The 25,556-nt window shown below is 36.0% G+C and overlaps 1 protein-coding gene across 4 annotated transcripts in view; it reads right to left on the bottom strand.

Moving 5' to 3' along the window:
* LOC128868217 (uncharacterized) overlaps nucleotides 1-25,556 on the bottom strand; it is a 90,536-nt gene that overhangs the window by 25,874 nt on the left and 39,106 nt on the right. For all 4 annotated transcript variants that reach the window (XM_054110052.1, XM_054110051.1, XM_054110053.1 and 1 more), the window contains exon 3: nucleotides 16,840-16,899. The gene's annotated coding sequence lies outside the window, so the exon portion shown is untranslated. The remainder of the gene's footprint in view (nucleotides 1-16,839; nucleotides 16,900-25,556) is intronic.

The following is a 25,556-nucleotide window of genomic DNA, read 5'->3' as shown; positions in this document are numbered from 1 at the left end:
TAAACTCCCAAATAGTTACGGTTTATTTGACCGACTATTCATACGAGAATTTGAGTCATCGTTTGCCACCAGGAGGCAGCACCCGTCACAGGTAATGGTTTGGGCCGCTGTAACCGCAGATGGGCGCTCTCCAATCGTTTTCATCTAGCCTGGCGGCAAGGTAAGTGCAAAATATTATCGAGAAAGTGTTCTGGAGGTTGCTTTGAAGCCCTGGGCAGACAGACATTTCGGTGGTAGACCATGGACGTTTCATCAGGACTCGACACCGTCGCACAAAGCTCGAGTGAACCAAAAATGACAAAAAAACAACGTTCCGAACTTCATAACGTCCACACAATGGCTCTCAAATTCACCAGACGCGAATCCCATGGATTATTCGCTTTGGGCCACTTTGGAGAGCGAGGTCCGAACTAAAAGATTCACCAGTCTCGAGGCGCTGAAAAAAGCCATTCTCCGTGAATGGGTCAAAATACCTGCAAGTCACATTCGGGCAGCTTGCGATTCATTTCTGGACCATCTCAAGGCCATAGTCCAGGCAAAAGGTGGTCATATCGAGCAAAAGTAAATTGATTCTTAATTTTGTCTTCTTTTCACATATTTTTTACTTTGAATTGAATAAAAATAATTTTCCAAAGGTTAGCCAGTTTGCTAATTCAGTTAGGGCTATATTGTAATATCTCCTATAAATAATTATAATAATAATTTTCCGAACTAAATTTATGGCCTTCGTAATTGGTTACACTTCGAGTGCCGAATCCTGTACTAAAATTTAATAGGCTATAAAACTACGTACTCAAAAGCTTCCTAGAAATTCTGATTAAAAAGTTGGTAGTTTTGATCAATATTCGATGAATTTTTCCGGATTTCGTACGAAATTTGGAGTTTTGATTCATACAAATTTGGTTAAAAAATTATCTATATATTTTTTTTTTAATTTGTTAAAATTAAATTAATGAAATTAGATGCCAAAATTTTAAAGCTCAAGGGATACGTGAGTTTTTTTCCATGGATGTATAAACTTAATAAAACTCAGAAATTGAAGTTGATTCGTTAGCAAAAAGGAGATTTTGAAGTGAATTGTCGGAAAAAGGAGCTTTGAGATGTCCTCCTTTTCATTTTGCAATTATCTTATTTTTCTTTAAATATTTAAAATATTCTAATTAAATCTTTAAAATATTCTAATTAAATATTTAAAAATATTAAAAATCCACTTCACTTCCTGCTTCTTCAGAGTTTTCGTGGCGAGTTGTGTGGCTCCTACAATTTCGCGGCTTCCGTAAAACACCAGTGGCAAATGGCATGTAAAATTTGCGTTAGTCAGCGATAGTCTTTTTTTTTTAATTTCAATAACTTCATAGGTCAGTGCCGAAGCTAGTCAATAACTCGCGCATATAAAACCCAACGCAAGCGATAGCAAAGCCTCGAATTTCGCTTTTCACTTTTTGGCAAGCGCAATGACAGTCATTTAAAAGCCAATCTAAGGGTCAGTGCTTATCCCATTGAGGTACGTATGCAATTCCATCTGCTACTCCTGGCAGTGTTGCATGACTCTCTTGTCATGTCATTTGCCGCTTTGCACCCGCTCGTTCTGCTCACCGATGCGTTCATCTTCGTTGCGTTGCATTGGTCATTGCCATCAGTATTTCTGCAATTATCTTTTTTGCCATACCATCATTCGTTTTTCTTGCTATTGTTGTTGTTGTCAGCGCCATTAATGTCACATTGGATTTAGTGTCGGTAGACGTTGCAGTGATTATTGTCGTCAGCGCCGTCAATTGCATCATCAGCTTAACGCTTTTCTGTCAGATATTAACAGCTTACATGCATACTTACTCGTACATACATATATACATTTATATTTATATTTATTAAAAATTATTCCAAATATGTATATACTTATGTAGGCATGCACATATTTTCACATCTCCTTCAGCTCCTCCATATTCGTCGCGATCTCAAACGCTTTGTAGAGAATGCCTTTGGTGGGTGTGCCATCAGTGACACATAGAAATATTTGTATGTAACTAACATCGCAAAGTCAAGGCGCTTTTTTCGATGCATTATCTCGTTCACTCAACTTGAACTAACCAACCAGTTAGACTTTCGTATGAAGCGTAGGATAGGTTTTATCCCAACACCGAATAGTTTCGCAAGAGCATCAAAAGTGTGCTCTCCTAACAGCCTTGCACTATTCCTAGCTAAGGCTCGACTTTAACAGATTAAGTGTACTACTGTTTCTTCCTTTTCCTCGTCTCTACAACTTCTGCAGTATTCATGCGAAAATACTCGTAGCCTAGAGCAGTGCCTACCTATGTAGCAGCCAATGACCGGTGATATAAGCCACGACCTTTGAATCGCTCTCTCTTGAGAGGTTGATCAATTCTCCTGCTCGTTTCTTATCTATTTGCGGCCAAATTAGCCTGGTTGTAACACAAGTATTTTCTCTCTCCAAGATCTAGTGGCCTACTGGAGAATATTATTTTTTATCCTAAATTTGCAAGGAACTCTGTTTGCACACAGTGGAAGATTAGTTCCCTTTCTGACTAGCCATGGGCCTTGCAATTTCCTCAATATCTCTATGTTCCGGAACCCATATAAAGCTAATATAATTTAAAGGCATTCCTGAGCAACCTTTGATCTGCCGCGATTAATTTGATGTGTGTTAAAGTACACAGTTACTTTCTTTCTGCCTAAGACTTCTGCCTGGTAGACGCTACAGTAGTCCGGAAGTCGGGCAGATAATACTAGACCTAATTCTTTAGCGGCCGCCGTAGCCGAATGGGTTGGTGCGTGATTACCATTCGGAATTCACAGAGAAGTCGTTGGTTCGAATCTCGGTGAAAGCAAAATTAATAAAAACATTTTTCTAATAGCGGTCGCCCCTCGGCAGGCAATGGCAAACCTCCGAGTGTATTTCTGCCATGAAAAAGCTCCTCATAAAAATACAATATCTGCCGTTCGGAGTCGGCTTAAAACTGTAGATCCCTCCATTTGTGGAACAACATCAAGACGCACACCACAAATAGGAGGAAGAGCTCGGCCAAACACCCAAAAAAGGGAGTACGCGCCAATTATTTATTTATTTTGTTTTAATTCTTTTGAAAAAAAACTTCATAGCCTACTTTATTTTCTTGCTTTCCCTTCTTCTCCACGGTCTTTGAGTTTGCCCTTCTCTCGTTGATGAGGTGTTCGTATTGAAGAGACTGTTCAAGGGATGGGTTGAGGGAAAAAGTAGTCGATTTCTTGTTTATAACTACGTATCAAAAACTTAATGAATTTCAAAAAAATACTATCAAAATTCTCAACGTTTTAATCAGAATCTTTGGAAAACTTCAAGGTGTACAGTTTTTTAGCCCATTCAATTTATGCTCGAAGTCATGCAAAAATCGCTTTGATTTTTCACAATTTTTTTTTTTTGTTTTTTGCATACAATGTTGACAATTTTCTTCCAAATGAAGCACATGATGCTCGCTCGAAGTTCCACTAAAAATATATGCACAAACGGCGGGTTTACCTATTTCGGTTTTCTGTCTTATTATCGTGAAGTGAATGGGTTGAGTTCAAAGCCTTCGTTGCCTTTATCTTATCGTAGTAAATATAAAGTAAATACCTCGGAATACCAATTACTGTAACATAAGATAGGTGAGAGCGAGTGTGTGGTGGAAAACTCATAGCGCCGTTGAACCAATTAAAAAATCTTCTACAAATATTTTTGTCTACAAAACGGGCATAAGAGGAGACAGAAGGAATGGAGGCAAAATAAACGTAATGAAAAATTCTCTCTGTTCGCATTATGTGTGCACGTGTATTGTACAAGGTGGCGCAGAATTCATCACCCTATCGGAAAATTTATAATTTTTGCAAATGGCCTTGTACGTCAATCATATTTGACACTTGCTAACTAGACAACTGCAGCTGGACTCCATCTAAGGGGTTCTGTAAGAGCTGTAGAGGAAGCGAGATAATCTTTCCAACACTTCCTATGCGATTGAAACGCACTTCGTTAGATTATCAGTAAACTATTTCTCGGAAAATTTTAGCAGTTTGTATCGAGTCTCACTAATTTGATTGAGGACAGATTAGGGTGGGACTAGTCGAGCTTTTCATGGGCATCAAAATGAGTGAACTCTGTTTTTGCAAGCAGACCATTTAACTTAAGCTGCATAAGCGATTGCAAAGGAAAGGGTAACTTCTTCTCTCTGATCCAGGAAAGGCAAAGAAGATGGGACTAAACCGATATGAAGATTGAATGGAAATAAATAGGGATAATTTTAAAATCATCACAGGAATTCCAACAGGTCATTGTAGATTGAATCATCATCTTATTAATCTGAGAATATACTCCAATGCAACTTCCTGGTTCTGCAGGGAGAAAGATGAAACCGCCAAACAAGTGAAACCGAGATGAAACCGTATGATGCAAAAACACCTGGGTAAACATATTTTACCAGAGTAGGAAATATAACTCAATAAATCAGGACAAAGACTAAAATCTATTGAAAAAGTTGGGCTTAAAGAAACACTGTGAAAGGGGCAGAACAGATCTTTCAAGTCGCAGTATTAAAGATTTCTACGAAAAGTAGTTCAGTTTCATAAGTGTGCCGATATTTTTGTGGCACCAGAAAGCGTCAAAGCCAAGTAGTGTGTAGTTTTCCAAGCATCTTCCAATCGGAGATGTATGTAAACTTAGACAGTCAGGCGGCATTCAAGGCTCTCTCATCATTTGAAATTACGTCTACGCAGGTTTTTGAGTGTCTAGGAATGTACAGTCGCATCCCAGGGCGAAGTAGCGGATTAACAGAAATCGAGCCCTTCTTTGCTATGCGACAACAAATTACCGAGTAGAAGCTTAGGAGTGCAAAGCAGAGGCTAAGCGAGGTTTTTTTTCCTTGTTCACTCCACTCGAGAGCATAGGGCCTCGACAAGACTCAGTTGATTTCTGTCAGGGTAGGTGATTAGCCTGCTGCTACCAGTCTTAAGTAGTGGAAATGCCCACCTGTCTTTGCTTAGGAATAACGCCTTGTTACTGCTTGGAGCGCCATCTGTGTTTCATATTTTTCTGGCAGAAGGATCACACAGATGATTGAGAACTTCACTAAATTTCGTGTGACTTCGCTATTACCGCGATTGCTCGCTTCCTCTTGCTGGCGCCACTGATGCGATGTGTAACTGTGTCTGTTTTCGTGGTGTTTGTTTTGTTTTTGCTTGTTTTAACAGCCACAATGCAAAGAAAGCACTGACTTTTGTGCGGGAGTAAGGATTGGAAGAATGCTAAGGAGATAAGCTGAGAATCCTACTGGATTTTTTCACAGGCCACTGCAAACTGCGTAGTCATCTGCGCATAATCGGGATGTGGTCCGCTGATTCTTGTTGTTTCTGCGACCAATTCCAGGAGACTCCAACGCACCATCTCAGCGCTATAGCGCTACATTCACACCTTCTTTTTCAATGTAGTGCTATAGCGCGGAGAGGATTGAAACATCTCGACTAACTGCAGCCAGAATAAAGGTACATGCCCTCAATCTTACCCAGCCCTATACTAAGTTTAATAAGGGAACTAGAGCTGGATGGGTGAGGAGCAGAGGGCACAAAGGACCATGATGTCGAAGTAAAAACCTCGAAGTAATCTAATCTAAACCTAATTGAAGCCAAGTGGAATAATTCTTAAGTGAAAATATAAGTCTTTTAAGTTCTATGTATTTTCCTTTTTTTAGCAGTGTTATACTTTGACCTCTAACACAATTCGCTGGGTTTGATGATCGAGTCGGTCGAGAAAAAATGTTCTAAGTAGAAATTTCCTGAAATGATTTCGAAAATAACTAAAGTCCACTATGCAAACTTTTACGCTATGAAAAGTAGTTTTTTTTCAAAAAATTTTGAATACTTTCGCTGGTCATAATCGTCCAATAGAGCACGGAATAAAATATTAATCGAAAAATTTGAGTCGAGTGGGTCGGCTTAACACATAAAAACATCAGCGCACGTTTCCTTTCGGCTAAGTAATAGAATCAGCGCAAGATTTTAGGCCAATCAGTCTCTCGTCTTTACTGTCAAAAACCTTTGAAAGACTTTTGGATATACACCTCAGAAGCTCTTTGGAGAGCTCTGATAAATCAAATGCACCACATGCGTACCTTAAAGGCAAATCCATGGAGACAGCGCTTCACGAGGTAATCCGAACAATAGAGGGCTCTAGAACAAACATTACATCATGGCGGCATTACTCGATATAGAAGGTGCCTTTAACAATGTTAGTATAGATACCACCCATAGGGCGTTAATAGACTAAGGGGTGGTCAATTGCATTAGTAATTGGCTCATCTCTATGCTAGAAACCAGGATCATCAAAGTTAACATGGGCAATATCAACATGGGCTCCCCACAGGGGGGAGTATTATTATCAGTGGGATCATCCAAAGGGCGTTAGGCGAGCTTCACTCTTGGGCCACAGGCTCAGGGCTAAGTTTAAACCCGCGTAAAACAGAGCTTATGCTTTTTATCACCAGATATTAGGTACCAATCTTTACCTTACCAAATATTAATGGACAAACTCTCTCACTTTCACGTAGTGCAAAGTACTTAGGGGTAATTTTGGATATGTATGTAGATGGAAAGACCAGACGAAATGCAAAATTAGTAAGTAAATTAAGTAATCGTCGACATTGATAAGCATGAAACGGCGGGAGGCCTAGAGATTAACGGCAGTCATAACTGGCTTTTGGTCTATCGGAGAACAAGCAGCCAAAATGGGTATCCCTCACAACACATACTGTCACAGTTGTAAACAACCGGAGAAAAACGAAGCAATCTTTAATTTCCTCTGTGAATGCCCTGCCCTATGGAAGGACAGAATGTTAACCCTGGCCAAACCGCTATTTGAGAGTCTCGAACAACTGTCTGGCTTGGATGTCAACAATCTAATAAGGTTCTTAAATCGCATAGATTGGATAGAGTATTGCTGTAAATAATCGTTAGACAAGTTAATAACGAGGATGTGGCAACAAAATGATGCGGAAACGCTAGTTGATAATTCACCACTTTAACCAACCAAGCAATAGAAAATATGACTGCTTTGAGGAAACGCTTTTTCTGTCTATTGTTTAGCTATTAAAACGGACGATATCGGCTTTCAACGAGACAAGCAATTTATTTCAAAAGGGAACTCGCAGAAAGAACAATTTCACATTATTCTGCAGCAATTTGGCAGCCATGATCGTTCGCCTTGGTACTATTTTCTGTAGACTATCTGGAGTGTAAAGATCATAGAATAAAGCAGGAGCTACTGGTACTTTGAGAGATAACAGTCACTTTCGTATGAGACCTCTAACAGGCAGATATCGACAACCAGCCAGAGCTGGTGATATAATGGAGAAGATTGATGGGATGTTGAAGAAAGGAGCACCCAGTGACTTTAGTCCTCTAGCTGCCAAACCCGGACATTTACAGAGCAAATGCTCTACAGTCTCCTTCTCTAAAGGGTCCCCACAGCTTCTGCAATGGGGGTTAAACGGTAGCTCTAGCTTTTCCGCTTGGGAGCCGATCGTCCAGTGACCGGTAAACACAGCTACGAGTTTGGAAATTGAATGGCGAAGAGTCCAAAGGACTTTCTGAGTCCTTCGTATATTGTACTGGTGCCAAAGGGTTTTCGAAATAGCACATGAAGAAATGGAGCTCCATCTTTTCTGCGCTTTCCTCAGAAATAAGTTATGCAGTTGCCATTGAACAACTGTCAGGGGGATGCCGATGACCGGGTAGGAAGTCTCTGAGGCCAATTCAGTCCTCTTCCTGGCAAGCTCACCAGCAATTTAATTTCCCTCTATGCTCCTATGTCCTTAAACCCAAATTAGAGAAATGTTACCTGCTCACCCAGGATATTTGATCTCCTCCTTACAGGAGTTTACTAGTTCGGATCTGCACCATGGCATCGTCAGAGCCTTGATCGCGGCTTGACTATCGGAGCAAATTTTAATATTTCCCTCGCTCCCGCGTTCCTTAAGCATTTTGCATGCCTGCAGGATCGCACAGACTTCTGATTGAAAAACACTAGCAGTACTCGGCAGTTTAACGGAGATAAATAAATTAGCTGATTTAGAGAAAATCTCTGCTCCGACTCATCATTCATATTGCATGTAGAAAATAAACCCACACTTGAAAGACTAGTGAACCCGAATTAATGTAAGCCACCCTGTCCTGATATCCACGCTTGCCTGCTTATGTGCCTTCAAAATATAATATTAGTAAAATCACTCGCAAACCAATAGCAAAATAAATAAAGTCGATACGAAATTAATCACTCATTAATATTTGCCAATAAGGTATTAATATTTATTTGTGTAAGACTTACGGCATGAAAACTAGTAAAACCAGAAAAAGCATGCGCTCGCTTTGCATCCACAAATGCCCAATTGCGGGAGTAGGAAGTGATTAAAATAACAAACAAGAATAAATAAACAGCACAGCCGCCAAGCCACTTATATATTTACACAAATACATATGTACATGTGTGATTAATTGCGTTTATTATTTTAAAAGTTGATAATAGAAATGGCAATTATTGTTCTAACGCCCACAAAAAAGGAAAGCAACAACAATTTCCCCTACACCGATGACAAACAGTTAAGGGAAAAATAAAATAAATTTTAGTAGTTAATTAGCGCTTAGCATCATCGAAAGCACACAATCTGTGTCAGGTATCAGGTGTCAGGTGTCGGGCTGATCACGGCCTTATGACTCGTACTTTCGGAGTGTGGAAAATTATAGCCACGCAGTGGCGCGAGCAGAGGTGGAAGATAGAAAGAAAGCTTATGTAAATTAAGCTGCCCACAAAACTTTTCTTGGGTGAAAGGCGGTTTTAGTTTCGAATAGTTTCTTAGTGACTCAATGTGACGTTGTTTTATGTAGATATGTATGTAGATATGTGTGCATATTCAACAGTATGTATTCTCAACAGTTTTACATATTTGTCTCATTTACTAAATTCGATGGTGTTTACAGAAAGATACTCGTACATATTGGAGAAGTATGATATTTTTATTTCGTTATTTTTTCTTTGGTTTTTTTTGTATTTTTTCTTTGGTTTTTTTTGTATTTTTTTTTGTGTTTTAAATAAATATTGATTACGTTCATAAAGTTTAGCACTTTATGACTCTTAAATTGTCTTAGAACATTTTCTAAGCAGGTGGTAATTTTAGAAGTTAAAATCTTTTTCAAATTTAATAAGTTTTATATAAATAAATTTTAACATTTTGTGGATAAACAAACCAGTGTTGACTATTTTTCTTTTCTTTTTGGACCTTCTTCATTTTGTATACAAAAATTAGTGCTTCGGCTTGAATTGAAATTTGAAATTTGAATAAGTCGAGCTAAGCAGCACCAAGAGATTTGGTGGCTCCTAAAACACTCAGGCTAAAAAGCCCATTGTATTCAGGCTCTGGAATGAGAGTAGACAGTCAAGGACGAAAGGAGAAAAGTATCAGAGAAAAAGATAGGAAAGAATAGAGACAGGGATAGAGATAGTTAGTCCTGTGAGAATTTTCCAGATTCTTTGGTAAATCTGTAAATATTCTCCAGTTTTAGAAAACGAATATTACTCATTCTCATGACATCGGAACCCAAAACTCGTAATCTTGCTCCAGCACAGGCAAGAGATAGTACTCAAGTACTTCTCCAAGCAAAACAGAGTAGTCAGAATTTAAAAAAAAAAATTGAAAATCATAATTTTGTCGGACCACTCACTACCCTGCCCTACTAAATACAATAAATGTTTTAATTCCGATAGAAGAGCAGTGCCGTTTTTTTATTAGCTTTTTGTTTGTAAGGAAAGTGGAGCTTCCTAAGATACATACATACAAACATACAACTCTAGGGCAACCACAAGCATACCATTTCAAAACTAAGGTACTCTAATCCGCTTAATTACGCCGCTAATTGAACACTGATCTCCTTATTTAGCATTTTAAATCGAATCACAAGATTTTAAGCCAAAGTCAAGCCAAATTCGTCTTAAAGGCTAAACTCTGAAGTCAAACACACCGTAAGTAGAAAAACGTGAAATTAAAAAAAATTGTTTTTTTATATACCAAAAGAGTGTATCTAAAATGAATAGCGTTTTCCCTTTTGCTAATTTAGCGGTCATTAGACTTTGCCGGTTTCCAGCGAAATAAATCAAAATTAACACCTACAAAAACAAAAAAAATACACCTACAAAAACAATAAAAAAAAACATGGCTTAAATCAGCCAAATCAAACGGCAACGAACAATAGTTAAAAAGTCAGTGTTAAAAACAGAGATGATATTGAGCGAAACCCTAAACAGAGTAGCTATAACAACAACAACAGCGATTGACCTTGTTTCTTCATGTGTGAATGATCGCACAGAGTGGCGCATGCGCAAACATACAAACCTACCTGTCTGACATAACAACCCTACAATAAACCAGCTGAATTTTTTTGCTATATGAATTTTTATGTTTTTTTAATTTCGAAAAAATTACTCAGTTTTCTTAACCATGAATAAGTTACTAACAAAAATAATATGTAGCAATTGATAAATATTAACAGCAAAACAACATTTAAATATGTTAACGAGGCAAAAACAATGACGCCACTCCCGCTCCCCAAATGTTTGTTTTGTCTGCTGACTTACGGCTATTGTTGTGAACAGTTGTTGTAAAGATACGGAAATATGTATGCGATAAGTTCGTATTGCGTGTGGCGATGTATGTGCGCGTGTGTGTGTGTGACATGCAGGGGCAATGAAATCCACTACTACTACACTTCGGCTTTACAGCTGAAGCCTGTTGTACGGCTTATATCTCTTTTCAATGCTAGCAACTGGGGCGATAGCCAACGAAGTGTCAATTGCCAACCTTTGGATCAGAGTTGTACTAGTTAATGAACTGGTTCATAATCGATAAAAAACAGATGCTTAACTCCATCAAAAGTTATTATTATTATTATTATTATTATTATTATTATTAAAGGAAAATGCGTTTTTGAATAAGTTGAAATATCGGGTGCTTTGTAGAAGCCATTTATCTATATTTAATTGGCGCTTATACCCTTTTTGGGTGGTTGGCCGAGGTCCTCCTCCTGTTTGTGACCTATTTGGGATGTACAGATGGCTTTTTATGAGAAGCTTTTTCATGGCAGATATACATTCGGAGGTTTGTCGTTGTTGTTGTTGTTGTTGTAGCAGTAACTTTGCCCCGTCAGTGTAGTGCAATCACTGGTCGTCTTCTTCTAGCTTTTCTAACGGTAGGCCAAGGAAACTTGCTGTTTCGGAAGGTTGGGTCCAGAGGGAGAGGGATGTTAATATAGATAAATGGGTTTTAAAGGGCATGTGAAAAGGTGGTTAGTGTCGTGCCGGGTGCCTTCACATGACGGGCATACATATGTTTTGTATGTCGAGGTCAATTCTGGATAAGTAGGAGTTTAATCTGCTACAGCATCCAGAACGTAATTGGGCCAAGGTTATGCGGGACTCTCGGGCAATCCGGACCTCTTCGTTTGCGATTGGGGGTGGTTGGACTCTGATAACGGCATTAAGGGGTGGGGAGCTTAAGAAGGTGGTAATGATCTCTCGATGAATGTCGTTTGTGGTCTGTCTGTACACTGTACGATCCAGTAGTTGTCTGTCTGTTTTGTCTTGGAACTCGTCCGCGTAATTAAGGAAATGCCTCCTGACGTGCCTAGGAGGTGGCTCAGGCTCAGGCAGATGTCTGCATGGGTGAGGCCTGCGGTAACACCCTGCCTGCTGAGTAGTTTATTGTGCTGCCTCACGGGCAGCATGTGGGCCTCGTCGTGCAGATGTTGTATAGGGCACATCAAGAGACATCCTGTCGCGGTCCTTATTGCAGTGTTTTCGCAGGTCTGAAGCTTCGTCCACTGCAAATCACTGGTTCCAGGCGACCAGACAGGCGCAGCATAATTTATAACCGGTCGGCCTATTGCTTTGAAAGTCGACAGCAACATTTCCTTGTCTTTTTGCCCCAAGTGTTGCCGGCAAGCGACTTGCGACGTCATTGCCTGCCGAGAAAGGCTCATTTGGTGTTGCAGGCACGGAGATTCGAACCTGCGCACTTCCAAATGGTAGTCACGCACCAATCCATTCAGCTACAGCGGTCGCAATGGCCATAGTTGAGAGAAAAACACTGTAATAATCATCATTTTAGTTGAGCCCTAGTAAAATTCAAGCTTCATAAAAGTGGTTTTGTTTTTTTTCGTTTGGTCAAACAGTTACGGCCAGTTAGTTTTAGCAAAATTTGTATAAATTATAATTTATTACTATTTATTATTTTTACATCATTTCTCATTTTTTCTATTCAAACATATTGAATACAAAACAAACAAAAACCTTTGCCTCAGATTTAATCTCTAGCGTTCTTTCGAGCTTTTCCGCTTTATGTTTCTAAAATCTAAATTACAAACTTTGCAGTGCCAAGTCTGCTTGTATTAGGTCATTAGCGTGACATAGTCGTATAAACGTGAAAATGATGTCACAACAAGCAACCAATTCGAGTAATCGATAGGAGCAAAAGTATAATATTTTTCGTGGAGTGGCGATTGGATGGCATAGTGTCCCCGTAGTGCGCTGCAAACGCGGGCTACGCGTACCTTCATATGCGTGATTGGACAATAAAAGTAAAACCAAAACCAAAAGCGAAATCGAAATCGAGCTCGTCAAACACAATAAATAAGTTTTCGAATAATAAAGAAACCACGAGCAATGCCCATGCCGGAACAAGTAATGAACGTACAGCGAATGCTTACATATGTATGTGTGTACGTAAATACATGCATATGAATATGATATGCTTTTTGGGGGTATCTGTATAAAATATCCGTTATTTTTTTTTTTTATCGATTGTGCATCAATCAAATGCACTGCCATGGGTATCTCTGGGGCACTGCTGTCCGAAAAGGTGCGCTTGCTGATGCTTGACCACTGCCGCCAATGGGATCTACATGGTTGCATGGCCATTTGGCGGCACTTTGGACTTTTATTTATTTTCTTCTTGTTATTCTTTTCATATCTTCGTCTCTTCTTTCGCTATCTTTGAGTTCACTCAAATAAAAAGAAAATCACATTCAATGACATAAAAGTGGACACACACAGCGCTTATAGTTCGAATGTGGCTTGCTTGGAGGTACAGTTTGTATGTTTGTGTGTATGTATGTATGTATGTTTGTGGGTATGTAGATGAATGTGTCGAAATACAAACCGACAATTATGTTATTATCTGCGCAGATGTAGGTGGTGGCCTCAGAATGAATTGAACTCAAGAAGCACTCGTGAACTGGTTTAAAGTTGATAGTTGGTTTTATGAGTTAGAAAGTTTTGAATGGCCCAAATTATGTGGGCTCCAAAAACAAAAAAGCATTATTTTTTAAGTATCATATTTGCGCAGGCGTCGAAGATTCGGATGGGAAAGAGATTACTGAAAATCTTATGCTCAAAAGCTAGTAAAACGAAAGACAAAAAAACAACAAGTTTTCATACACTCATAAACTTACACTGTTATTTGAGGCTGAGCCTAAGTATTGCAAGACTTACTCGTGCGGATATGAATTTTAAATTGTACAATACGAAATTGTCGATGAAACGTTGAAAACCAGATTACCCAAGCCCGGAATTTTACATGAGACGCTGGAGTTTCAAATGCATATAAAATGTAAAACAATATAAAAAAATGTAAAAATATGTAAAAAAATAAAAAAAAAATGTTAAAAAATATTAAAAATGTAAAAAATATATAAAAAAATGTAAAAAAATTAAAAAAATGTTAAAAAATATAAAAAATGTAAATATATATAAAAAAAATTAAAAAATTATAAAAGAAGTTAATTTAAAATCTAAAATAGTATTAAAAAATAAAAACAGATGCTTTAACTGAGATTTTGGTTGGCAATGCGAGAAACAAAAATTTCGAAAAAATCCCTAAAGTAAGCTATAAGGGGTTAGGAGCAGGCAGAGGCCCGAAAAAATTATTTTTTTCAATAATTTTTTTTTTTGCTAGTCAATAGCTTTATTTTACAAAAATAAAAACATAGACTTGACTTAAGCAAAATTTCAAAAAAAATAAAAAAATAATAATTGTAAAAGTTATCGCTGTTTGTGTGGAGCCCGTTTCTCCAGAGGTCCCTTGCGGTGATCATCACAAGTCCTTGGAGATTCATCTAAAATCAATCAGACAAGAGAAATCAGTTTTATTAAGGGGGAACACCACTGTAAATGCGCAAAAATTAAGTGATTTTCATGAATTTTTTTTTATAAGTAGGGATGACTATAAAAGGATCGGACAAATTATAATTTATATAACATATATTCAACTATACTGACATCAATTTTTAATAAAAAATATTAAAAATTACAATTGTCATTAATATTAATGCAATGACGTCATAAAAAACTGATGCACCCTGGTGTCCACGATACAGCGGTGAAAAATCTACTCAAAGCAAAAAACAAAAAAAAAAATCTTAATCTATACATCAATGGCCATCGTCGTACGTGGTGGTGTTTTTTTTTTTTTTTTTTTTTTTTTTGAGAAAATGGTGCCGGTTTGAAAAATTAGTTTATGTTTCTACCCTTTTTTTGTTTTCGAAAGGCTAGAAAAATATTAATTTTTAGAATTTTTAAAAACGGCTATGTACGACTGTAGCCAATACACGAGCAAAAATTAAAAAAAAAAACAATTAAAATCGGTTAATACGTCTTCGGGGAATCGAGGTTACCGTGTTCAGAAAAGTCGTTTTGAGAAAAATGCGTTTAAAGTCTTCATTGGCCGTTGTAACTCACTCCCTGCACTTATTGTATTGGGTTTAACTTCGTCAATTTTCAAGATTTTAAGTTAACATTTTTTTACATATTTTTAAATATATCTACTTTAAGAAAATGCAAAAAAAATTGAAATTTTTGAAAAAAGAAATCCTTCGATCAGGCACGAGATTTTTATGTTTTCCAAAAGCAGCATAAATTTTATTGACATCTACCAAGCGGTTTTTAAGTTACAGTGATCTCCAGTCCAAAACACATAGTTTTGAGAAAAACGCATATTTTAAGAAAATACAAAAAAAAATTCCAATTTTTTGAAAATTCTGACTAGTTCTAAGCCTTTAAATCGTATGTGAAAATGACTGAAATGAAATTGCGTGTTCCTCAGACAACTGTGCAAAAAAGCATTTTGACCGTCGTATTCTTCATGGATACCAAGAAATTACCGCTGGTCACTTGATAATTCATCATCTCATCGTTCAATGATCATCTCATTCTGAATGAATTCTGGAAAAGATGCAAATTATGATATTTCGCCGAACCATTCGCCGTAATCACCTCATTTGGCACCCAGCGATTATCAGCTGTTCCATAAGCCGCATTTAGCGATGTTAAGAAAGCGCAATGCGTCGATTGAAGTCGTTCAAGCAGCCACCTGGACTGCCAACCTGAACAACATTCCGCAAAAGATAGAAAAATGGATAAATCGTTTGATAATTTCAGAAAGCGGGAAAAATTGTGTGCTAAAACACATTGCGAATATTGAGAGTATTGATTAATAAAAAATATTTCTCACAAAATATGCACTGATTGCTTCTATTTGCAAAAAAATTATTATTTTTTTTTTGTTTTTCATTTTCGGTTTTTATTTTTTTGTGTTTCACAGAAGGCATACAAATGTGTTTGTATGTATGTCTAGTTGTGTGATTCATATACATCCACTCATTGCAATACCTGCAAACTGCTGTATTTCCTTGTCTTGCTGCTGTTGGCCAAGTACCAGTTGCCTTCTAGGGCTGCTTGTCAGCGCGCGAGCGTGGCTTATAAGGTAACAGCTGCTGAAAGGCGTGCAACTGACTTGCCTGATGAGATAAGATACGATATTATCTTGCTTTGCAGGATTGTCAGATATACATTTTTCCAAATGCAAAATACTACGTGTGTGTGTGTGAGTGTTCGAAAAGAAAAACGCAAAATAATAAGGTGGCGGAAGTGGCGATGTGGAGTTTTTATGAAGGGCAGAATGAAAGAGAATAAAATTCTATAACTTAAAGTATAAAAAATATGCGAAATATTTTTGGAAAGAGGTAACCTGAATGGTTTTGGATGTGATTTTTGTTATGTCAAGTATTTTAAGTACCGTTCCGGTCGATTCCAAGATCTTTACTACTACTCCAGCTACAGAGAGCACTTAACTACTAGCAGTAACGAAAAGGAGCTTCGAGCGAAGCAAAACAGTTGATCTCGCTTTTTGCGCTACCATCTGTTAAAATTCAGAGAGGTAGCGAGAGCAGAGCAATGTTTTCTGTTGTTACTGCTGCTACGAAGTAGTTGATGCAAACACTGGCATGAACTTTTGACTTTTTTGTTGGAAATAAAATTACATTTAAAAAAATATTTTTTATATAACACAAAATAAATAAACCAATAAAATAAAATAAAATAAAATAAAATAAAATAAAATTAAATTAAATTAAATAAAACAAAATAAAATAAAATCAAATAAAATAAAAAATATTTAAGATTATTTTTGCTTTAAATTTCGTCTATAGAAATAATTACAATTTATTAAATTTTTTTTGCTCGCGAAAACTGATTAATTTTTGGTATTTTATATATTTTTTTAAGATTAATTATTTCTTTTGTGTTTGCTAATAAATAACCTGTCAAGCAACTTTGAAAAATATGCATTTTGTTGTATTTTTTTCAGCCGAGATTTGGTTGCCTCTTCATTAGTCTATATTTTTTTAAAGTATGAAGAAAATAATAATAATAAAAAAATGCATGTCCTGAAAATCATAATTTCTTGGGTGTTTATTATTCATATCAGAGAAAGTACTCACAGATTGCAAAGTATGCTCGCTCGATTATTTTTTATCTATAGGCCGTTTGGCAAAGGCAGGCTGAAATGAAATAAGATTAAAATAGGAAATTAATAAGTATTATTCAGCTAAAAAAAATAAATAATAAATTAAAAAAATTTATTATTTTTTATAAAAAAAAATAACTAAAAAATGTTTATAATTCTTATACAAAACGAAACTGATTTAAAGTTCGCTATTATTATGGAGTGAAAAATAGAAATAAAAAAATAACCAAAAACTAGTAAAAAATTAACTACTAAATAAAAAAAAATGGTTATAATTTTTTTAATTAAAAGTAAAAGAAATTGTCAAATATTTTCGATTGCTATTAAAATTTAGAAAAAAAAATACAATTATGAAAATTTTTTTTTAATTAAATTGATTTAGAAAAAAATTATTTTAAATTAAATAAAAAAAAAAATATTTTAATTAAAAATAAATTAAATTGAAAAAAAATTTGTTTCTTGAATTAAATTTTGTTTAGCAAAATTTCAATTAAAATAAAAAAAAATTTCGATTACTATTGAAATTTAGAAAAAAAAACTAAACTGAATTATGAAATTTTTGTTTTTAGTTAAATTGATTAAGGAAAAAATTGTTTTAAATTAAATTTAAAAAATATATATTTTAATTAAAAATAAATTAAATTGAAAAAAATTGGTGTTTTGAATTCAATTTTTTTAGCAAAATTTAAAAAAAATAAAAAAAGGCAAATATTTTCGATTACTATCAAAATTTAGAAAAAAGAACTGAACTGAATTATGATTTTTTTTAATTAAATTAATTAAGAAAAAAATTGTTTTAAATTAAATTAAAAAAAATATTTTAATTAAAAATAAATTAAATTTAAAAAAAATTTTGGATTACTGTTGAAATTTAGAAGAAAGAACTAAATTGAATATGAAATTGTTTTTTTTTTAATTAAATTGAATTAAGAAACACATGTTTTTAATTCAAAATAAATTAAATTGATATAAAAAAGTTTGTTTTAATTTAAATTTAAAAAACAAACATTTTTTTAGTTCAAAACAAATCAAATTGAAATAAAAAAAAATTGTTTTTTTGACTGAAATTTTTGATTTTGAAATTTTAAAAAAACAATTCGAATATTTTCGATTACTATTAAAATCTGGAGAAAAACAATTTGATTGAATTATAAAATAAAATATTTTAAATTAAATTGCAAAAACAAATTTAATTAAAAAAACCGTTTTTTTTAATTTTTGATTAAATTTTTCAAAATTTTAATTAAATTAAAAAACATTTTTTTTAATTCAGTTAAATTTTTTTTTAAGTACTTATTGAATTAAAAAAATTGGTTTTTCAAAATAATTGCGTATTCACTGCACACCAAGATTCATTAAGTGGAAATAAACAGGCAAAATAGAGGTTAAAACTCGGGGGCATAAAAGTTATAAGTTTCTCGTAAAAAAGTTGATTAAAAACAAGTAATGGAAAGAATGTATTTTTACGTTGTTGATAAGAGTTCTGCCTAAGAAAATGTATTTTCCAAAATTTATTTTTTACGTTACCCGCAGTTAAAGTTAGTAACCAATAAGTGTTACTAGCAAACTTTTATTTTTTATTTCAAACTTTGGGCAACGTTTTTTAGCTTGGAAACTTCAACTAACAGTAATTTTTGGTCTCTATTAAAACGCATGCCCTCTCGCATACTGGTAAAAATATAAAATGAAAAGCATAATTCAAGTACGTTGCTTAACTTTTAGCCAACACTGTATGCACTATGCGTTTAATAACTTCATTTCGAAGAACTGCAAGCTGAGCTAAGCTATTGAATAAGAACACCTATCATTACAGTACTCAATCGTTGCGTACATTACACTTTATACGAGTATGCGATCACATTGACAATTATCGAACACTTACGCACACACACAAACAGAATAATTGTTACGAACACTCAAAAGTAATCAGCCATTATGGGTGAGCTAGATTTCGAAATCCGACACAGCTTAAACAGCAACGAACGACCGATCACCCCTGTGCGGTCACACACCTACATACATACATACATGCACACATACGCTATACGAAGCATATTGCTCTATGTAACAGATATACGAGCACATATTGTATTTGTTTTTATTGTAGAAGTAACTATTTTTGCCGGTGTTGGATTTAGCAGGTTATGTAAACAAATACACCTAAATACATAGGCGCTTATGTAAACATATGCGATGTGCTTAACATGTAAGTCCCTTGCTAACTGTAAAGCGAGACAATAATTACTACAAAAAAAATAAAAAATAAGTATGCCTACAATGCAAAAAAAAAAACAATGTGACGGAGTCACAAAGCAAAGGCAAGGAATGATAAAACCAAAAAAAAACTTAACGTTTTTGTTATAGATAAAAATAAGCTGCATATATGTAAGTGTAACTGTGTCACAACTGCATTGACGAGTTCTACGTACCTAGAGAATTTAAGCCTTATTAATCACATTTCGGTTAAAAGTTGACGATAAAATGACAGTGCGCCATAAATCGCTAGCAGCTAAAATAAACTGAGTACAGTGAGGGGAAGAATAATTTTCAGTTAATTTGAGTAGAAGAATTTTTAATGCACTTGCAGGTGCAGGTCAAGCATTCAAGCTTAGGCACAAAAATACATGCGTGGGTATATATACATACATACATATACACATATCTATGCAACTGCTACTAAACATGCCATCAATGTCTAAATATGCCTGCGCACAATGTGAAAGGTGTAGAAAGAAAAGAAGATTTGAAAAACAAAAACACGCACTTCCCGCTCTCGTACATAACTTACTTCCCCTTCTGCTTTTACGCTCAAGCGAGCACAGTATCGCCACAGGAAAATAACAAAAATTCAACAACTAAAAAAAATTGCACAAAATTTGCAGCTGTCATTAGCAAGTTGCGGAATTATTCGGCGCAATTTTATGAAAAAAAAAACGAACTAAGCTTCCTTCAACTACTTGGCCGTAGGGCCTGTATGATAGGCCCTCCACTCATTCTCTGCTACAAAAAAAAAAACAACAATGTGTCTTCATACATTCCACTCTCTCGAAACATGTATGTATGCAGGTAGTAAGGGAAGAGTAACGAACTGTTTAATTATTCCGCTTCTGGAATTTGCGGTCTTTCAGCTAAAAACAGCTGGTAGCAACAACAAATGTTGTTGGACATTTTGATGAGCATGCGAAAGTGATATGCACCTAAATATGTAATATATGTATTAAGGGATACATAAATGGATGCACAGCTGTTTTGAAATTTATTTATTTAGCTTTTTTGGCATATAGGTTTTTTTAAAGCATGATAAAAATAAATATTTAAATAAATATATAAAAAATATTTATATAATAATAATAATAAAAAAAATAAAAAGAAATAATAAATAATATAAAAAATATTTTTGTTTTTTGGACATAATAAATTTTTTCCATATAGAACGAAGAAGTCTCCAATATTCAATTGCGCTATCATGATTGTGCAGTACAACAATTTAATAAAAATATTACTTAACACACACACACATGTTAATATTTAGGAGAGAGGATGTCACTAGGACCAACTTTGCCGAACACAAAAGATTGCTCCAGTCCTAGACCTCCTATTCCAATATCTTGATCAAAGCTTTCTTTGACACTCATCCGAACCCGCACTGGGTTTTCGTCTTCGGTGAGCCTTAGTAAAATTGTCTACTTCAAAACTAAAAAAAAAGCACAAAAAAAAACAAAAAGCACAAAAAAAAAACAAAAAGCAAAAAAAAAAACAAAAAAAAAAAACACAGGTATTGTTTCTAGAAACTGTACATATGTCACAAAAATATTTACCGCTATTTAAAACAGCAATCATTGAGCGATTTTCGCGATATATATTTGTTGTAGAACGAGTGACGTAGAATCCAAAGTTCCCCTCAAAAAAAAATTTTTTTTTCACCATACCTAACGAGCAAACCTGGTAATCTATTATGCTTGATGTCAACTGTTCTAATTGCCAAAGCCGTTTTCATTCATTCTCGTATTTTATTTTTATCTTTATTAAATTGCTTTTTGTTGTTGTTTTTTGTTAATGATTCTCATTTAAATTGTTTCTGTATCATCCATTTTAACATCGCGCCCATGTGTGTTCCGTTGCACCTGGCTTATATGCAGGTACTTTTCCCCTTGCAATTATCTTCGGGATTTCCCCAATGCATTCGCAGCCGAGAGTATTAAAATAAAGTCAGACACTCAGACACTTCTTGCTGCGCCAAGCCGAACATGTGATCCCAATTTAAGTGATATATTTGCCATTTGCACATAACAACAAAGTTAACATAATATTATTTTCAATTAAATACGAGTATATGCAAAAATATACGCACGCGTGTGTGTGTAATGTTAATGGAGTAATTATACCGATTGCAATTAGTCAGGTGTTTGAAATTTAATCTGATTTTCTATGCACTAAATGCAAACACATACATGCGAGGACATACAAATATATGTACATAAATACACTCATGTGCATTTTAAAAGTTTGAAATGAGATTATAAATATTTTTTTATAAACAAATGTTTGAATTCATGAATGCGTTGAAGGCTAAATTGAGCAATGACCAGACCAGCAACAAAGCAACAAGTACGAATACATCTGTGTAATGACAACAACAAAACAAACAAATCAATGCAAATTTAGTTTGTTGTAAATACAGGAAATATATGTAATGTACGAAATGACGTTTTATGAGGCAAATCAAAAAGCGTGACTTGGGCTGGCGGCGAGCTGGTTTGCTGTAAAACGCAATGCTGAGTTATACATAACCGCTGGTTTTATAATCCCATTGATCCGCTTCCGCTAACCGCTAAAGATTTATAACAGTGAAAGTGTCATGGTATGGAACGCAAAGGCTGCAAGTAGAGTGAGACGTCTGCTCCTTGTAGATGGTGTTAATAATCGATCAGCATCAATATGAAAGAATATTGGACGGCAATTTGAAGGTTTGCGTATATGGTTTGGGTCTTAGCTGGTTAGGCATAATGAAACTGCAGCTAAAAAACTGAGCCTAAATTTAGTAAATAAAGTCCACTAACAAAAGCAACGTCGGCATTTGGGCACAAACTAGCTAAGTATTCTTACAGCAGTAAAAATAAGAGAGAGAGGATACTAAGCTACCGTTACTTTGCACCAAGTTTCTCCTCAAACTTGTGATGTATGGTACGTGCGGATTTTTTTCAACGATTGAGTAGTCTTAGAGTTTTTTATTGTTGCGAATCGAGAAAAAATTATGCAGGCTAATACAGGGTGGCGCCAAATTAATCACTGCATAGAAAAATGTATAGTTTTTGCAAAAGGCATCGTCCAGCCAGTCAAATTTGATATTTGTGAACTAGGCAGTTGTAATATATAAACAGACAAGCAGTGCAAGGTCAAAATAAAGATAACCATCACTCAAAGGCTTTTTCTTCGTTTAGTAAAAAAGTTATACAAAAACAAATTTGGTTTATTACTTTTACGCCACCTTGTATTTGCCTCAACTGACCTTTGTGAAAGCGATCATACAGGCAACAAGAAAAACAAAAGAAACCTCGGGCAATGACATTGATGGCCTATGCTCCAAGGTAAACAACTACCTCGCCTGCCTTTCTCGCTTCTTCACTGCGAGGAATTTACAACTCTTCCCCACCAAATCCACGGCGACCCTTTTCACCACCTTGACAAAGGAGGTCAAGCTACAACTCAGGGCGAAAGCCGATGATACACAAATTCCGACGGTTAACAACCCCAAAATATTGGGAGTTACCTTTGACAGCTTGCTCTCCTTCTCAGCGCACACAACCGCTATTGCAGCTAAAGTAAAGAACCGCAACAAGGTTCTCAAGTCGCTCGCCGGCAGCACTTGGGGCAAAGTCAAGGAAATGTTGCTGTCGACTTTTAAAGCAATAAGCCGATCGGTTCTAAACTATGCTGCGCCGGTCTGGTCGCCTGTAACCAGTGATTCGCAGTAGACGAAGCTTCAGACCTGCCAAAACACTGCATTAAGGACCGTGACAGGATGTCTTCTGATGTCCCCTATACAACATCTAGATGATGAGGCCCACATGCTGCCCGTGAGGGAGCATAATAAACTGCTCAGCAAGCAGTTTTTGCTAGGGTGTTAGCGCAGGCCTCACCTATGAAGACACCTGCTTAAGCTTGAGCCACCTCCTAGGCACGTCAGGAGGCATTTCAGGAGGTAGGTACAGTGAACAGACATACCATAAACAACATTCATCGGGAGACCATTACCACCCACCCCCGAATGCCGTTATCGGAGTCCAACCACCACCAATCGCAGACACGAAGAGCTTCAACTTCCCCGAGAGTCCCGCGAAACCTTTGCACAATTACGTTCTGGATACTGTAGCAGATTAAACTTCTACTTATCCAGAATCGACCCCGACATACTAAACATATGTCCAGCATAAGGGGTGAAGGCACCCCGCACGACACTAACCACCTTTTCACATGCCTCCTAAAACCGACTCATCTAAAACCCCTCTCCCTGTGGACCCAATCCGTCGAAACAGCTAGTTTCCTGGGTCTACCGTTAGATGAGCTAGACGAAGACGACCGGTGATTACGCTACACTCACAGGGCAAAGGTACTGCTACACCAACAACAAAAGAAACCTGTCGAATCATATTCAACTTGCGAAAGCACAACTAACGTAAGGTAGGAAGAAAATTAAAAAACAAAATTGAAGAAAAGTTTCTAAATCAACTTAAACCTTTTTCTAGAAGTATGACAGCTACCTTTGTTTGTCGCTTTATCTTAACGCCTTAACACACGACATTAAAAATGAAGAAATATGAGCGCTGAAAACAAAGAAACAGCAGCAACAGCAAAAATCTGCTGTCAATACTGAGCTCGCCGCGTATAATGACATGAAAAATCCACTTGGCAGTGTCTACAACATTTGCGAGTGATTGCTAGTTACTTTGTTTATAAGCACAGAAGTATCTAGATTTCTTTATATGTATGTGTGTAGGCATCTACATATAAGTATATGCACATCAATCGAAATATATAATAATATATGTATGCATCTGTATTAACTAGAATTTATTTGCTTGTCAGCGCACGTCAAATGGCTAAGGCCCATGCATCAGAAGGAGTATCGCCAAAGCTACCGTTTTTCACGTTGACTAAATGCCTTATGAAAGCTATGCGCATACATATGTACATGCATACATACATTATATTATATTTACATATGCATATATGTGTATGTGTATATGTGCATACCTATGAAAACATGCAAAACGTCAAAAAATTCAATTTGTTCACCAGTAAGTTTGAGGGGTACACAAATTTCCTTTGTTGCTAACTTATCCCTACTCGATAATGCAGTTAATTCAATTTCGGCACGTACTTGTACTTGTAACCGAACATAGGTGCTCTAATCAGAGGTACTCTTATAGCTACTGACACCCGCATTGCTTCGCTTTCGTATACACACATACACACATGCATACATACATTCGCTCGTACGCGTATTTACTCCCCTGTTTTTGTATTATGACGCGCATATCACCTGTGGCACATTGATTTGCTTTGAAGGCCGAGGATTTAATTAAATTGACAACTCAAATTTGGTTGCTACTCCCAGTAGCCTTTGTTATTGTTTTCTTTTTTTTGTTGTCCTTTTCATATACCTACAAAGTATTCGTTAGTGTTATTGCGCTTTATTGAAATGTGTGCCACTAAATTATGCACTCTTATTTATTGACATGTTTGTGATCGGTGTCTGATTTGGCTTTAGTTGCGTTTGGGTGCCAGAGAAATGCCTTGTGGTGAAATGCCTGCAGCGCCGGGGGGCTAACATGAATTGCTCAAACTGTTGATCTACTTGATTGAAAGGTATTTGTGCGGTTGACATTTGCAATTTTTTTATCAATTAGTTAATGCCCTACAGGTATGCATATATATCTACGTGTATAATAAATGATCACGTAAGACAACAATTGCGCACGCGTGTGCAGCGTTCAGATGATTTTTATTACCTGGTTTTTCATGATTTATTTTTTTATCATGCTTTTTCACATCTCACACAGTCAGAGCTATAAAGAAAATTGTTGAGCTAATCCCCCGAGCTCAATTTCTTTCTAGTTGTGAAATGATACTCTGCGATTGCAGCAAAAAAATCGCGTTCGAGTTGCATCAAAGAGCTTCCTCTGCTTGATTGTCAGAAATAACCAACCATGCGTTTTTTGGTTTTTGCTTCGACGCAGTGCGCCAGTCGTTTCTTCCTCACGCCAACTGACGCGAGCTGAACACAACAACTAAAGTCAAGTATTCTACTATTCTCTACTTGACCATTCCAAGACTGATGAGCAGACATTTCCCCTTCTCTGCTACCATCAGCAGATAAATCAACGAATATTTTCAGCGCTGGAGCGTATGCGTCTATGTGTTTAACCTGGCCTAGCCAGTCCAGCTGCTATATCTTTATTTACGAGGTTTGTGTTAGCTGTAAAGCTTACATAAGCTCTTCGCTCTATTGCACAGTGGTTCCATTTGTATGCAAAAGTGGTCAACAATCGTTTTATCCGCAATTAAATGAGATTCCGCAATGCAACTGGTTACACTCGTTACTCTTTGTATAGACTGAGAGCAAAAATACGCCTACCTTACATATAACGGTATTTTTAGAAAATCCAAAAACTACGATATTTAAGTAAC

This window comes from Anastrepha ludens, chromosome 6 (assembly GCF_028408465.1).
Source record: "Anastrepha ludens isolate Willacy chromosome 6, idAnaLude1.1, whole genome shotgun sequence".
Classification (NCBI taxonomy): Eukaryota; Metazoa; Arthropoda; class Insecta; order Diptera; family Tephritidae; genus Anastrepha; species Anastrepha ludens.
This window is presented reverse-complemented; position numbering and strand designations above follow the sequence as displayed.